This window comes from Thalassophryne amazonica, chromosome 14 (assembly GCF_902500255.1).
Source record: "Thalassophryne amazonica chromosome 14, fThaAma1.1, whole genome shotgun sequence".
Lineage (NCBI taxonomy): Eukaryota > Metazoa > Chordata > Actinopteri > Batrachoidiformes > Batrachoididae > Thalassophryne > Thalassophryne amazonica.
Window position 1 is genome coordinate 16350821 of NC_047116.1, and position 17885 is coordinate 16368705.

The window sequence follows — 17885 nt, forward strand, 5'->3', positions numbered from 1 at the left end:
CCCATGGGTTTCAGTGAAAGTCCATTTCAATTTCAATTTATTTTCATTTATATAGCGCCAAATCACAACAGAGTTGCCTCAAAGCGGTTTACACAGGCAAGGTCTAACCTTACCAACCCCCAGAGCAACAGTGGTAAGGAAAAACTCCCTCTGAGGAAGAAACCTCAAGCAGACCAGACTCAAAGGGGTGACCCTCTGCTTGGGCCATGCTACAAACATAAATTACAGAACAATTCACAGACAAATATACAAGAAATGCTATTGGCACACAGGACAGCGATGGAGCTGCACCTTAAACAGAGAGAAAAAACAGAATCAGGCATCAGAAAGACAAAAAATACTGTATAATTTGCCAGCATTAAACAACAAGAAAAACAGAGAAATACTAAGGTGATCGCCGGCCACTAGCCCTAAACTTCACTAAAAGACCCAGAATTTAGGTAAAGTTGAGGCCGCAGCCTGCTCGATGACCTCAACAAACAGACCAGACCAGAGCTGCAAAAGCTAGCTCTGGGGGTGTGGAATGTCACCTCGCTGTGGGGGAAGGAATTGGAGCTTGTGTGTGAGGTGGACCGCTACCAGTTAGATCTGGTAGGCCTGGGCCCTGGAGCCACTCTCCTTGATAGGGGTTGGACCTTTTTCTTCTCTGGAGTTGCCCAGGGTGTGAGGCACTGGGCAGGTGTGGGGATACTCACAAGCCCCCAACTGAGCACCGCTGCATTGGAGTTTACCCCAGTAGACGTGGGGGTTGCCTCCCTGCGCATAGGGTTGGAGGGGGGGGGGGGGGGGGACTGTTGCTCATGCATATGCACTGAATAGCAGTTCAGAGTATTCAGCTTTCTTAGAGTTCCAGGCTGGGGTCCTGCATGGGGCTCAATTTCAATTTATTTAATTTTATATAGCACCAAATCACAACAAAGCTGTCTCAAGGCACTTCACACAAGTCAGGTCTAATCTTACCAACCCCTAGAGCAAGCACACAGGTGACAGTGGTTAGGAAAAACTTCCTCTGAAGATATTGAGGCTCCAGTGGGGGAATCCACTGTTCTGCTTGGGGACTTCAACGCACATGTGGGAAATGACAGACACCTGGAGAGGCATCATTGGGAGGAACAGCCTTCCTCATCTGAACCCAACAGTCATTTGTTATTACACTTCTGTGCTGGTCATGGACTGTCCATACCAAACACCATGTTCCAATATAAGGATGCTCATAAGATCCTCCATGACCACTAAAAGATCAAGGACCATGACGTCGCCCAGTATGGAGGAGCCGGGATCCCACCCTGGAGCCAGGCCTGGGGTTGGGGCTCGCGCGCGAGTGCCTGGTGGTCAGGCCTTAGCCCATGGGTGGGCCCGCCCTCCTGTGGGTTCACCACCTGCAGAGGGGGCCATGGGGGTTGTGTGCAGAAAGGATTGGGTGGCGGTCGAGGGCGGGTGGCCTGGTGGCCCGGTCCATGCTCACAGCCCCTGGCTGTTGGGACGTGGAATGTCACCTCGCTAGGGGGGAAGGAGCCTGAGCTTGTGCGGGAGGTTGAGAGATACCGACTAGAGATAGTCGGGCTCACCTCCAAGCACAGCTTGGGCTCTGGTACCCAACTCCTGGAGAGGGGCTGGACGCTTCATTTTTCTGGTGTCGCCCATGGGGAGAGGCGGAGAGCTGGGGTCACATTGCTTATTGCTCCCCAGCTCAGTCGCCAAGTGTTGGAGTTTACTCCGGTGAACGAGAGGGTCGCGTCCCTACGCCTTCAGGTCGGGGACAGGTCTCTCACCGTTTTCTCGGCCTACGGGCCGAGCAGCAGTGCAGCGTACCCGATCTTCCTGGAGTCCCTGGGAGGGGTACTAGATAGCGCTCCGACTGGGGACTCCATTGTTCTCCCGGGGGATTTCAACGCCCACATGGGCGGCGACAGTGAGACCTGGAGGGGGGTGATCGGGAAGCACGGCCTCCCCGATCTGAACCAGAGTGGTGTTCAGTTGTTGGACTTCTGTGCTAGTCACAGTTTGTCCATCACGAACACCATGTTCGAGCACAAGGCTGTCCATAAGTGCACATGGCACCAGGACACCCTGAGCCGGAGGTCGATGATTGACTTTGTAGTCGTATCATCTGACCTTCGGCCACATGTCTCGGACACTCGAGTGAAGAGAGGAGCAGAGCTGTCGACTGATCACCACCTGGTGGTGAGTTAGATCCGCTGGGAGGGGAGGAAGCCGGTCAGACCTGGCAGGCCCAAACGTATCGTGAGGGTCTGCTGGGAACGACTGGCGGAACCCTCTGTCAGCAAGGTCTTCAACTCCCACCTCCGGGAGAGCTTCTCCCAGATCCCGGGGGAGGTTGGAGACATGGAGTCCGAGTGGACCATGTTCTCCACCTCCATTGTCGATGTGGCTGCTCGTAGCTGTGGTCGCAAGGTCTCTGGTGCCTGTCGCGGCGGCAATCCCCGAACCCGGTGGTACACACCGGAAGTAAGGGATGCCGTCAAGCTGAAGAAGGAGTCCTATTTATCTTTGTTGGTAGGTGGGACCCCAGAGGCAGCTGACAGGCACCGGCAGGCCAAGTGTGCCGGAGCCCGTGTGGTCGCAGAGGCAAAAACTCGGGTCTGGGAGGAGTTCGGGGAGGCTATGGAGGAGGACTATCTGTCGGCCTTGAAGAGATTCTGGCAAACCATCCGGCGCCTCAGGAGGCGGAAGCAGCTCTCCACCAGCACTGTTTACGGTGCGGGTGGGGAGCTGTTGACCCTGACTGGGGATGTTGTCGGGCGGTGGAAGGAGTACTTCGAGGATCTCCTCAATCCCATCGTCACGTCTTCCGAAGAGGAAGCAGAGACTGGGGACTTGGAGGCGTACTCATCCATTACCCAGGCCGAAGTCACCGAGGTGGTTAGAAAGCTCCTCGGTGGCAAGGCTCCTGGGGTGGATGAAATCCGTCCTGAGTACCTTAAGTCTCTGGATGTTGTGGGGCTGTCTTGGCTAACACGCCTCTGCAACATCGCGTGGCGATCGGGGACAGTGCCTCTGGATTGGCAGACTGGGGTGGTGGTCCCTCTGTTTAAGAAGGGGGACCGGAGGGTGTGTTCCAACTATAGGGGAATCACACTCCTCAGCCTCCCCGGTAAGGTTTATTCCAGAGTACTGGAGAGGAGAATTTGACCGATGGTCGAACCTCGGATTCAGGAGGAGCAGTGTGGTTTTCGTCCTGGTCGCGGCACACTGGATGAGCTCTACACACTCCATCAGGTGCTCGAGGGTTCATGGGAGTTTGCCCAACCAGTCCACATGTGTTTTGTGGATCTGGAGAAAGCATGCGACCGTGTCCCTCGGGGCACCCTGTGGGGAGTGCTCCGGGAGTACGGGGTCCGGGGTCCTTTGCTAAGGGCTGTCCGGTCCCTGTACGACCGCAGCAGGAGCTTGGTTCGCATTGCCGGTAGTAAGTCAAACCTGTTTCCAGTGCACGTTGGCCTCCGCCAGGGCTGCCCTTTGTCACCGGTTCTGTTCATTATTTTTATGGACAGAATTTCTAGGTGCAGCCAGGGTGTAGAAGGGGTCTGGTTTGGGAACCACAGAATCTTGTCTCTGCTGTTTGCGGACGATGTGGTTCTGTTGGCTTCGTCAAATCAGGACCTTCAGCGTGCACTGGGGCGGTTTGCAGCTGAGTGTGAAGCGTCCAGGATGAAAATCAGCACCTCCAAATCCAAGGCCATGGTTCTCGACCGGAAAAAGGTGCTTTGCCCTCTTCAGGTCGGTGGAGTGTCCTTGCCTCAAGTGGAGGAGTTTAAGTATCTCGGGGTCTTGTTCACGAGTGAAGGACGGATGGAGCGTGAGATCGATAGACGGATCAGTGCAGCATCTGCAGTGATGCGGTCGCTGTATTGGACCGTCGTGGTGAAGAGAGAGCTGAGTAGGGGGGCAAAGCTCTCGATTTACCGATCGATCTACGTTCTGATCCTCACTTATGGTCATGAGATTTGGCTCACGACTGAAAGATCGAGATCGCGAGTACAAGCGGCCAAGATGAGTTTCCTCCGCAGGGTGGCTGGGCGCTCCCTTAGAGATAGGGTGAGGAGCTCGGTCACTCGGGAGGAGCTCGGAGTCGAGCCGCTGCTCCTCCATGTCGAAAGGAGTCAGTTGAGGTGGCTCGGGCATCTTTTCCGGATGCCCCCTGGACGCCTCGCTGAAGAGGTGTTCCGGGCACGTCCCACTGGGAGGAGGCCCCGGGGAAGACCCAGGACACGCTGGAGGGACTACATCTCTCGGCTGGCTTGGGAACGCCTTGGGGTTCCCCCGGAGGAGCTGGGGGAGGTGTGTGTAGATCGGGAGGTCTGGGCGGCTTTGCTTGAGCTGCTGCCCCCGCGACCCGACTCCGGATAAAGCGGAAGAAAATGGATGGATGGATGGATGCTCATAAGTGTACATGGTACCAGAGCACCCTAGGCCAAAGGTCAATGATCGATTTTGTGATTGAATCATCTGATCTAAGGCTGCATGTGCTGGACACTCAGGTGAAGAGAGAGGCAGAGCTGTCAACTGATCACCATCTGGTGGTGAGTTGTATCAGAGGATGGGGGAGGACATTTGACAGACCTGGTAAGCCGAAATGGATAGTGTGGATGAACTTGGAACATCTGGAGGAGTCCACTGTCTGAGAGATCTTTAACTCACACCTCTAGCTGAGTTTTCTGGCGTCCCTGTGGAGGTTGGGGGCATTGAACGAGAATGGGTAATGGTCAAAGCTTCCATTGCTGAAGCTGCAGCAGGGAGCTGTGGACTGAAGGTCTTGGGTGTCTCAAGCGGTGATAACCCTCAAACACTGTGATGGACACTGGTGGTCAGGAAAGTCATCCAACTGAAGGAGTCCTTCCAGGATATGTTATCCCGGAGGACTCCAGAGGCAGTTACAAGGGAGAGACAGGCCTGAAGGGAGAAGGACTATTGGTCAGCACCAATGTGCTTCTGGAGGACTATGCAGCACCTCAGGAGAAGAAAATGAGGAATCATACAAGCTGTCTACAGTAGAGATGGGACTCTGTTGACCTCACCTGAGGAGTTAATCAGTTGCTGGAAGGAGCACTTTAAAGATCTCCTGCATCAGACTGGAGCACCCTCTGTAGTAGAGGCAGAGCTGGAAGCTGATGGGGGATCATCATCAATGTCCCTGGTAGAAGTTACTGAGGTAGTCAAACAACTTTGCAGTGGCAAAGCCCCAGGGGGTGATGAGATCTGTCCAGAAATGCTGAAGGCTCTGGGTGTGGATGGACCATCTCAGATGAGACGCCACTTCAATATTGCATGGAGGTCTTTGACAGTGCCAAAGGAGTGGCAAACTGGGGTAGAGGTCCCAATATTTAAAAAGGGGGACCAGAGAGTGTGTGCCAGCTACCGGGCTATCACTCTACTCACCCTGGTAAAGTTTACTTCATGGTGGTGGAAAGGAGGGTTCAACCGATAGTCAAACCTCAGATTGAAGAGAAAAAAAATGCAGGTTTCATCCTGGCCATGGAACAACCAGCCAGCTCTTCAATGTCACAAGGACCCTGGAGGTGGCCTAACAGTATGTCCATCCAGTCTACAAGTGTTTTGTGGACTTGGAAAAGGCGTATGATTGGGTACCCACGGAGATACTGTGGGAGGTGCTGCGGGAGTACGGAGTGAAGGGGTCTCGTCTCAGGGCCATCCAATCTCTGTACTCACAAAGCAAGATCTGTGTTCAGGTCCTATGCAGTAAGTCGACTCATTTCTGGTGGGGGTTGGCCTCTGCCAGGGCTGCATCTTGCCACCAATCCTGTTTGTGATATTCATGGACAGGATATCGAGGCGTAGTCGGGGGAGGAGGGTCTTCAGTTTGGTGGGCTCAGGGTCTCATCACTGCTTTTTGCAGATGATGTGGTCCTGTTAGCATCATCAGCCTGTGACCTCCAGCACTCACTGGATCGGTTTGCAGCTGAGTGTGAAGCAGCTGGGATGAGGATTAGCACCTCTAAATCTGAGGCCATGGTTCTCAGCAGGAAAACTATGCACTGCCTATTTTGGGTAGGGAAAGCGGTCTTGCCCCAAGTGAAGGAGTTCAAGTACCTCGGGATCTTGTTCGTGAGTGAGGAGACAATGGAGCGTGAGATTGGCTGGAGGATCAGTGCAGCAGGGACGGTGTTGCATTTGCTCTGCCATACTGTTGTGACAAAAACAGAGCTGAGTCGAAAGGTGAAGCTCTCCATCTACTGGTCAATCTTCCTTCATACTGTCACCTATTCTTGGGCCTGTTCTCTTTACCCTGTACCTTCTCCCTTTAGGTCAGGTGTTTAGAAAACATGGCATATCTTATCATCTTTATGCAGATGATACTCAAATCTACTTGCCTATTAAAAAGAACTCTAGCAGCCCCCTGACACCCTTGCTTGTGTGCCTGGAAGACGTCAAGGCTTGGTTGGCTCAAAATTTTCTTAGCTTAAATGAGAACAAAACCGAGGTGATTGTGTTTGGGCCCAGTGTTGGTTCCACAGCTCGATTAGACCTGGGCCCTCTCAGTCAACACATGAAGCCCACAGCCACCAACCTTGGCGTCATCATGGACTCCGATTTTAAACTGGATAGGCAGGTCAAGGCGGTTGTTAAATCCAGCTTTTATCAGCTTCGTCTTTTAACCAAAATTAAATCAATTTTATCCTTTTTTGACTTGGAGCGCATCATGCATGCGTTTATTTCTTCACGCCTGGACTACTGCAATTCACTTTTTTTTGGAATTAATCAAAATACACTTCACAGATTGCAGTTAGTCCAGAACGCTGCTGCACGCCTCTTAATTGGGAGCAAAAAACATGAACATATTATACCCATTCTCGCGTCTTTGCACTGGCTCCCTGTTAATTTTAGAATTGATTTTAAAATTTTATTATTTGTTTTTAAAGCCTTAAACGGACTGGCCCCACAATATATTGTAGACCTCCTCCAAATTTACTCCCCAGCGCGCGCTCTGAGGTCCGAGGGCCAGCTCCAGCTTGTGTTGCCTAGGACGAGACTTAAGACCAGGGGGAACAGGGCCTTCTCTGTGGCTGGGCCCAGACTCTGGAACGCTCTGCCTCTCCACATTCGAACAGCCCCCACAGTGGAGTGTTTTAAGTCTCATCTGAAGACCCACTTTTATTCTCTGGCTTTTAGCTCTGCATGAGTTATATGGTCCTCTGTTGTCTTTGGCCCAGTGTTTTATTTATTTATTGTTTATTGTTTTTATGTTTATTATTAGTATCTGAGTTGGTTTATTGTTTTGTATAGTTTGTATAATTATTTTTATGTGCAGCACTTTGGAAAACTGTTCTGTTGTTTAAATGTGCTATATAAATAAAGGGATTGGATTGGATTGGATTGGGACCCTATGGTCATGAGGGTGGGTCATGACCGAAAGAACTAGATCATGGGTACAAGTGGCCAAAATGGGTTACCTTAGGAGGGTGGTTGGTGTCTCCCTTAGAGATAGGGTGAGAAGCTCAGTCATTCGTGAGAAGCTTGGAGTAGAGCCGCTGCTCCTTTTGAGTTGAGAGGAGCCACTTAAGGTGGTTCAGACGTCTGTTAAGGATGCATCCTGGGCCCCCTCCCTAGGGAGGTGTTCCAGGCAGTCCAGCTGGGAGGAGAACCCAGGGAAGACCCAGAAGTAGGTGGAGACATTATATCGCCATACTGGCCTGGGAACACCTCAGGATCCCCTAGTCAGAGGTGGTGAACACGAATTATGTTAAAGTGAATTAAGTTAAGTAGTTTTATATCCATTTGTTAACTTAATTTGCGTCAGGTGTTGGGGCATGTGTTAGTGCCATACATAGCTGTATCCACCATGCACTTTGGGCCCTGGTGGCAATCACCGCAAACTTAAAAAAGAAAAAAAAAAAAAAAAAGCTTGTTTGTTACCAATTATAGGTCCAGCAATTGTCCTTTCAGTAACTTTAGACCGATCTGCTTAAAAATCCTCTTTTGGCCCGGCAAGCCTGGTGCCCATTTGATCAGGTGGCACCTACCAAGCAAAAAACTTTAACATTCAAAGTTCTGAGTCTCCCAGGAGATTGCAGTCCTATCAGTTATTTTACAACATTGTGTGCAGAACAGTGTTTTCCTCTGTGATGGCAATTTCAGGCCAACCTGACCTCGTGTCATGTTCAAGGCTCTCTACCAGTGTTAAATTCATCTGCTCACTTGCACACTGTTGATATAACTGCAGTGTCATCATACTTGTGCAGCTATTTGATGTTACAACAATGCTGGATTTCTCCATTTTTGACAAATACTTACTGCATCCAAACTTTCAAGCATCTTGTATCAAACACCAACTGTGACTGTAAATGCATGCAAAAGTTTCATTAATCTGGAATCTAGTTATGATCACACAATGAAAGCATTACATTCTATTCTTATGGAATCTGGGGATACCATATACAACTCAGACCTTTTTTTTTAAAATCTGGAACTCACTTTGTTCTCAACAGGAACCGATGGATTGCCTAATCCGGGTATGGAATACAGCCTTGCCCCCAAGTGAAGGAGTTCAAGTACCTCTGGGTCTTGTTCATGAGTGAAGGGACAATGAAGCGTGAGATCGGCCGGAGAATTGGTGCAGCAGGGGCGGTATTGCATTTGCTCTACTGTACTGTTGTGACGAAAAGGGAGCTGAGCCAAAAGGCAAAGCTCTCAATCTACTGGCCAATCTTCATTCCTACTCTCACCTATGGTCATGAGGGTTGGGTCATGACCGAAAGAACTAGATCGCTGGTACAAGCAGCTGAAATGGGCTTCCTCAGCAGGGTGGCTGGTGTCTCCCTTAGCGATAGGGTGAGAATTTCGGTCATCCATGGGAGCTCGAAGTAGAATCGCTGCTCCTTCGCATTGAAAGGAGCCAGCTGAGGTGGTTCGGGCATCTGGTAAGGATGCCTCCTGGGCACCTCCCTCGGGAGGTGTTCCAGGCACGTCCATCTGGGAGGTGACCCCGGGGAAAACCCAGGACTAGGTGGAGAGATTATATCTCCACATGGCCTGGGAACACCTCGGGATCCCACAGTCAGAGGTGGTTAATGTGGCATGGGAAGGGAAGTCTGGGGTTCCCTGCTGGAGCTGTTGCCCCCGCGAACACGAACACCGAAAAGTGGTTGAAGATGAGTGATGAGATGACTCACTTTTTCCTTGGGGGCAGTTTTAACCACAGATAGGAACTCAATGTAGCACATGTGCACACCACAGCTTGGGCTGTTACTTCACATAAGAACATATAAACTCCAAAAACAAGCACAATGGATAAATAAATGTGCATTGGACAACATATTCAATGTTATTTGATGAAATTTGGACAGATTGCTGGCCCAAAATTTTGGAAACACTACAATTAGTCACTCATCTTCAACCGCTTTCCAATTAAGGGTCAAGGGGGTGGGGGGTCTGGAGCCTATTTCAGCTGAACTTTCCAGTTCACCTAACCTGCATGTCTTCAGATGTGGAAGGAAGCCAGAGCACCCGGAGGGAACCCACATAAACACGGGAAGAGCATGCAAACTCCATACATAAAGCCCATAGGAGGATCCCATGACCTTCTTGCTGTGAGCCAACAGTGCGAACCACTAAGCCACCATGCTGCCAACACTACAATCATTTCAACTTAATTCAGCATATTTAAATAACACCTAATCTCAACATAGGTCACCCCTAGGTGATTCAGAAGGGTAGCTATGGTCCCAGAGCAAGCATGTTGGCAACAGTGGTAAAGGAAAAACTCCTTCTGGTGTTTTTTAGTTATAGGAAGAAATCTCAAGCAGACCAGACTCGGAGAGCGGACCATCTGCTTTCACCATACTACCAATAACAAAAATTCAGATAAACAAAGTACTGTAAAGAAATTATCAACCATGCAAAGACAGATATGTTGAACTTGGCATAAAGGCTGTACATAAACTGTCACATGAAATAGAAATTGCAAGATCTCCAAAACTAGTAAAAAAAAGAATAAAAATATTCTTGGATCTGAGCTATCAACCTGAAGATCGGGGTTCAGTTCCTTTTCTGCTCCCTGGCTTTGGCTGAGGAGTAACATGCAATGGTCAGGGGTCCCATTTGGGGTGGGGATTGGAGACTTTCATCCACTTCAAGCTATTGAAACCAGAGGGTTGAGGGTTTTTCATTAAAATTTTATGAAAGCAACTGGGCTAAAAATCAGAGTTTTGGGGCAACGTTTGTAAACCACAGTATCATTCCAACGCTTAACTGCATGTAAAGACTTTTTTAACACTAGTGATGTATATTTAGGTAAAGGGATATTAGCTGTATTATGAGGTTGATGACTCGTTTTACTTTTACCAAGAAGAAGTTCTTTCCCATATCCTTTTCTTCAATATTCAAGTATTAACCTGTTTTGCCCCACTGGCAACAATTGCTGCCAAAGTGTATCACTGTCATTTTCTGCTCACAATAAAAAAATCTCAAAGGTACTAATGCAACTTTTTCCACTTATTAAAAAAAAAAAAAAATCTGGGCATAAACGGGTTAATTATCTTCAAGTTTTGATCTCAGCTCCTAAATTTTATTACTAGAAAGTATAAGCCAGTTATGAGCAACAGCAAACTGTATTTCTGAACTGATACCACTGATCGATGTATACTTCAGTTCACATTTCTACTTATGTTTTGCTTGTAAGATTTTCTATTTTTATCTGCTTGACAGCTGCGTGCATATCAGAGGCTACGCTTTGAAGGGTAGCAGATGAGCATGTTGCATCAGGAAATTTGTCCAAATCATCACCACAACTGTTTAAATAAGTTGCAGTCATAACATTCCTGCAGACAGAGCACAGATCCTTCTGTCCAGAACTTTATGTCCTTTGTGGGTATGTTCTCTCTTTAAAACTGTTTTTATATGTGGGCAATAAATGTACAGTTATTGTGATCCATAGAGCACCAGTGGATGGAGTGGAAGTGAGAAGGATCCTTTACTGACCCATAACAGAAATCTAATGTCTAATTCCACCTGTTTGGACAGAAAACATATTGGTAAAAGTCTTTAATCGCAAAAGAAGCAGTCGTTGGTTCTGTATAGGCTCCGAGGCCCACTGGGGCTGTTGTTATGCATGTGGATGAGAGTCTACAGTTCCAGTGGACAGGATACTAGTCCATCACAGATTCATTCCCCAGCTGAAGCCTGGACACACATAGATGAAGTGTCTTGTCCACGAACACAAATGGTAGTGTGACTGGATATGGAACCCAGCCCAACTCCTTATTCCACTGAGCTACCTGCTCGACACTTAAAATTTAAGAGAAACCAGATTAAAATCACCCATTCTAAAGGTTTTGCTACATCAGGTGAAATCGACTGCAGTATTTGCATTATAGTGAAGATGGTGCTAGAAGCAGAGGCAGAATTGTACATCATGGGAAAGTAACAAAAAAAAAAAAAAAAAGGACGCAACAATACTCAAAGAAGCGACATCTGGCATACAAAATGCACAATTCTCTGTAATCTGTGGAGTTACAGAATTGTGTAATAAAATTTTGACAAAGCCCACCACCTGGTATTGTCCTCGACACTTCATTCACTCAGTCCAGACTAAAAGCATCTTTGACCAGGATGATGTCCTGGTTGTGTCAGTGAAAGCTATAACAAAGTACTCACTGAAGTCCTTCCCTGCAATTTGTCCTCTTTGAGAGTTGGACTTGTTGCTAGAGGACCATTGATTCAATTCTTCATCAAACAGGAAATTCACTAAGGTTTCTTGTGCAAAGGTCCTTAGTCCCCAAGTTGCTCCTGGCGTGCAGTTGTGCTTCTTGCATGGTGGCACACTGACACTGTCAAACTATGCTTGAAAAAAGTCAACTTTCAGATTTCAAGGAGATCTCATGCGCTGTGTGCCACAAAGCTAACTTGGTGAGCTAACATGTTTTGGAAAATAGCTCCTTCAATTCAACGCTTTTCATGAGCTACATTAGTTGTGATCAAATGTCAGGAGTATGTATTTAGTTCGTGCACTTGAATCAAAGTGTTTTTTGTGGTGTTGTCAGGGTTTTTTTTATTTACTTTTTTCCAGCGCCGCGGTTCGGCATAAGCAGGACTACGCAGCCTGCGTGGGGCACCAACCATGTTGCACTAGTTTGCAGGGCCTCCAATTGACTGAAAAATGTGTTGAAATTATTACATTATTACATTTCAAAATCAATATGAATTATTTATGAATAGGCCCATTGTTTTTGTCTTTTAACATTGTGTAGGCCCCTACCCCATTACTTAATTGGGGCAAGTTAACAGTTTTTTTTGCCTAATATAAAGCCCCCATCCACCCCCGCCCCGATTCCTGAAATGGCACAGCCCTGTTTGTGTCTTTCTCTGTTCGCTGTGTCGCCTAACTAGGGTTGCCAATGTGACGATTTCCAGTCCATAAATGCTCAAAATGCAAGGAGGCACTAAATCCTGCGCAATTTGAACTGATTTTTAAATGTGTGTGGCAATTCTATACAAAAACTCATCCAGGACCAGTGCCATATTTTTACCCTAAACAAATCAGTTGAGACACCCAATCTGGCAACCCTGCGCCTAACTGAAGTAGCACTGCTAGCCCACATTCAATTCTGACACGAGACGACAAGTTGCCACTATGCCACAATTAAACAATGAAGCGACAGCAGGAGTCTGGAGCTGAAAAACGGAGGAGGAAAAGAAACAAAAAGATGATGTCGTGCATCCCTTGTGGTAAGTACGTGTTAAGGTTTAAATTGTTTGATTACTTAATGTTCAGTGGTGCTAGGTTGCGTTGGCTTTGCTGATTTGATGTAGCTTAAACGCTAAAACTAATCTGGATATTACAAGGCATGTGGCACGTTTGCAAATAGTTGGGCAGTGTAGTTTGAAGATTTTGAGTGCCTTATAAGTCAACAAAGTCCTAGTTAGCCGTCAGTGCACTACTTAGGTCCAAATCTATTCTGCCTGACAACATGATCAGATAGCAACTATAAATTTGACAGGCTGATAAATATACCAAGAATAGTGAGAATAATTTCAGAACTTTTATTTAAGGCACATGTATGTAAATTACATATCCACTGCTTAAAATAGACATGCATCCCTGCGTGCAGTCAGCAGAATGCTGGAAAACAAAGGCAGTTTAGTTGGTGGGGGTACTGTAGAGTGCTCCATTCCCCCTTAGGATAAGGAAAGGGTGACACCTGCTGGTAACTTTAGCATTTGTTGTGGTTTGTGTATGGTTTCACAATGCCACCACTGTTTTGCTTGATGTGTAGTACTGAGCATTTTAATATTTAGGTATTTTTCTATGTGTCCATAATTTAATATAATATAATGGTTTCATGTAGTTTTCCTATCATTATGGAATACACCGGATACTAGATAACATAATATAATGAAGTGTTTTACGGGGGGGGGGGGGGGGGATTCTCTTGTATGGGGGGTGGGGGCGCCTCCCTGACCAGTTATGCTTAGGGCCTCCAAAACCTTAGCAGCGGCCCTGACTTTTTCGGTTTCTGAATTATTTTTCAGATTATTTTCACAGAATACTGGTTATCTCTGCTCTGCACAATTTGTCATTGCTTTTTGGTACTTGGTTTCCAATTGAGAAATGGAAGACAAACAAGCATAAAATTGGAACCTCGGTCCAATCTATAACAGAAAAATGAATGATTGAGGCACTTTTTGATTGAGATAACATGCAAAATAAACACCGAATGGGCTTTTCAATATGAAATCAAAATGTCCACAAAATACACAATCCTGATCAGATCTGGATCAAACTTTGTCAGGTGATTGTGAGTGCCAGTCTGCACCTCACTTTCAAACATGGGAGTGATTGGGGCATGTTTGGTTAAGATATAATGTAAAATATACATTAAATGGGGTTTTCAATGTTGCATTTAAATGGCCACAAATCTGTAATTTGGATCAGATCTGGATCAAACTTTCTCAGTCGATAAACGATACCTTCCTACATAATGCTGTCAAATATTAAATAAATACTCGTATGATCTTTTTTTGACAGAATTAGGAATTTTTTTTTAACATTTGTTCAATGTTAAAGCTAGGGATGTTTCCTGACTTTAACCTTGAAAATTTAATCAGTTCTTGCCTATCAGGATATAAATCTTCAGTAAAACTTTCATAAAGATATCTGAAAAATTGTGGGCTCCAGACTGTTTACAAACAAACAAACAAACAGGGGTTAAAACATAACCTCCTCCAACTTCACTGATGGAGGTAATCAACCTATTAGTTTGTGATACTGTCACGAAAATGGAGCAGAAATTCATTTCGTGATGGTATCACGAAATGTGGGGTGACGTGGGTGGGGGTCTGTGGAGGTTATGGTGAGGTTAGAAATCAGAAAAAAATAAGGGTGTCACAAAAATAGAATTCATTTCATGATGGGAGCATGAAAATAAAAGGCATGACTGGGCTGGTCCCATCACAGTTGACAGGACTATTAGTGGTCCATGCAAAGTTGCAGGAATTAAAAAAAAACAACAACTGTATTTTGACTTAGCAGCACTCAATCACGGCATCACTCTGATTATTTTTAAAAATAAACACATAAAAGCCTTGATATTGTAGCAGCAACCTGAGGATGCCAAAACTGCCGCTTGCTGCATGCCAGCCCGCCTTAATTACGCATTTTTCAGCAGCTTTGACAGAAAGCTGACTCTGAAAAAGATAGTTCAGCAAGCGCAAATTGCATTTACCACAGGCCTTGGCCTCAGCAAATACAAAGTTACACAGAACAAAGCGAGACCCTTAAAAGAGAGAAGAAAGGTACAGATAAATTAAGAGGTGGCAGCATTATGCACTAAAGCAATTTATCGAGCTAAGCAAGGCCAGTGGATGAACTTGAAAATTATAGAAAGGAAATCAAGTTGGAGAACCTGTGGTATAGTATTCTATATTTTATTAATAATGTAAAATCTCATGTTTGACAGAGATGAATACATGTTTTGGTTTGTTCAGAGATGACCCAGCTCACCAGGATGAAGGTCAATGTGGGTTAGTGTCTTGACAAAGTAGCTTTGTGAACTTGTTGTGTTAGCAGGCTGGCTTGTATGTAAAGTAGAAGAAATTTGTTAAAGCAGATCACTTTAAGAGCTCAAAGTGCAGACTGTCTGCTGGGGAAATGGTGTCCAAACTGAAGGTCCAGCTCTTCCAAATCCTAGTGTTTTCAGTCTTACTGAGACCTGGATGAAAAATAGGCTGAGACCTGGATGAAAAATAGGCTGCAAACTTGGTCTCTTGTGAGATTTCTTGTGTATCTTTGTGTCAAATGAGTCGCTTCTGCAGACTTGGCTGAAGCCATCATGAGATGTGTCTTTTGTGACATTGCGGCCAAATGGCACATTTTCCACAGAATGACCCGTACACAGGTGAGTCTTTGTTGAGGCACACCCACCTGGTTGTAGCAGATTGATGTTTTAACCCTATAATGTCATACGTATCATGTTTGATGTGTGCATTTTGTGGGTCAGGCATTATAGGGTTAATGGAGAGAAACCTGGCCATTACAGTTTAACATTGAAAACCCCATTTAATGGATATTTACAGTAGTGTTCAGAATAATAGTAGTGCTATGTGACTAAAAAGATTAGGTTTTGAGTATATTTCTTATTGTTACATGGGAAACAAGGTACCAGTAGATTTAGTAGATTCTCACAAATCCAACAAGACCAAGCATTCATGATATGCACACTCTTAAGGCTATGAAATTGGGCTATTAGTAAAAAAAAGTAGAAAAGCGGGTGTTCACAATAATAGTAGTGTGGCATTCAGTCAGATGATCTCCAATGCTTTAAAATGGACAAAAAAAAAAAAAAACAGACGCGTGGAAGAAAACAGAAAACAACCATCAAAATGGATAGAAGAATAACCAGAATGGCAAAGGCTCACCCATTGATCAGCTCCAGGATGATCAAAGACAGTCTGGAGTTACCTGTAAGTGCTTTGACAGTTAGAAGATGCCTGTGTGAAGCTAATTTATTTGCAAGAATCCCCCACAAAGTCCCTCTGTTAAATAAAAGACATGTGCAGAAGAGGTTACAATTTGCCAAAGAACACATCAACTGGCCTAAAGAGAAATGGAGGAATATTTTGTGGACTGATGAGAGTAAATTGTTCTTTATGGGTCCAAGGGCCGCAGACAGTTTGTGAGACGACCCCCAAACTCTGAATTCAAGCCACAGTTCACAGTGAAGACAGTGAAGCATGGTGGTGCAAGCATCATGATATGGGCATGTTTCTCCTACTATGGTGTTGGGCCTATATATCGCATACCAGGTATCATGGATCAGTTTGGATATGTCAAAATACTTGAAGAGGTCATGTTGCCTTATGCTGAAGAGGACATGCCCTTGAAATGGGTGTTTCAACAAGACAATGACCCCAAGCACACTAGTAAACCAGCAAAATCTTGCTTCCAAACCAACAAAATTAATGCCTCGCAGATGTGAAGAAATCATGAAAAACTGTGGTTATACAACTAAATACTAGTTTAGTGATTCACAGGATTGCTAAAAAAGCAGTTTGAACATAATAGTTTTGAGTTTGTAGCGTCAACAGCAGATGCTACTATTATTGTGAACACCCCCTTTTCTACTTTGTTTTTTTTTTACTAATAGCCCAATTTCATAGCCTTAAGAGTGTGCATATCATGAATGCTTGGTCTTGTGGATTTGTGAGAATCTACTAAATCTACTGGTACCTTGTTTCCCATGTAACAATAAGAAATATACTCAAAACCTGGATTAATCTTTTTAGTCACATAGCACTACTATTATTCTGAACACTGCTGTACATAATATCTTAATCAAAAGTGCCCCATTCACTCTCATATTTGAAAGTGAAGTGCAGACTGACACTCACTATCACCTGACAAAGTCTGATCCAGATTACACATTTTGTGGCTATTTGAATTTAACATTGAAAACCCCATTTAATATATATTTACATAATATCTTAATCAAACATGCCCCAATCACTCTCATATTTGAAAGTGAAGTGCAGACTGACACTCACTATCACCTGACAAAGTTCGACCCCGATCTGATCCGGATTGTGGATTTTGAGGACATTTGAATTTATTATTGAAAAGCCCATTTGATGTACATTTTGCATCATATCTCAATCAAAAGTGCCTCAGTCACTCTCATTTGTGACAAAAAAATAGTACTTTCAAAGAATAGATTAAGTTTGATCCGCATCTGATCCATAACGTAGATTTAGCAGATATTTGATTCTTTTTAACATTGAAAAGCCCCTTTGATCTATATTTTATATTATGATCTATATTTTTAGCTTATGAAAAGCCACTTCTAAAAGGACTTGAAATTTTTTCCAAGGTAAAAATTTGTGGAATTGGAAACTAGTCTTGCCAGAGGTTTGAGCTCCACCAGCGCGGTGCTCTAGTTGAAAATTAATTCAGTGTTAAAGATAGGGATTTTTCCTGACTTGCCCATTGACTTATGACCTTGAAAACTGAATCACTTCTTGCCTATCAGGATATGAATATTCAGTATAAATTTCATAACAATATATGAAAAATGATGGGCTCCAGGCTGTTCACAAAGAAACAAACTGGACGGTAACATAACCTCCTCCAACTTCATTGGCAGACGTAAAAAGCCTGTTCAAGGCTGCGGATTTCTTTAATCAACCAGACAGACGGTGTGACTCACTGCGGACCGTGTGAGTCACTGCTGGTGATAGTTCAGAGACATCTCAAAATGCACTGCAGGTCAGCAGTATTGGTAGACATAAAATCTGAGTACAGAATTTAAAATACATCAGAAACAAACTGAAGTGAACCCGTTTAAAACAACATCCAAACCTCCTGAACTACAACAACAAATACTTTCATGTCATGTAATAAACATATCAACAAA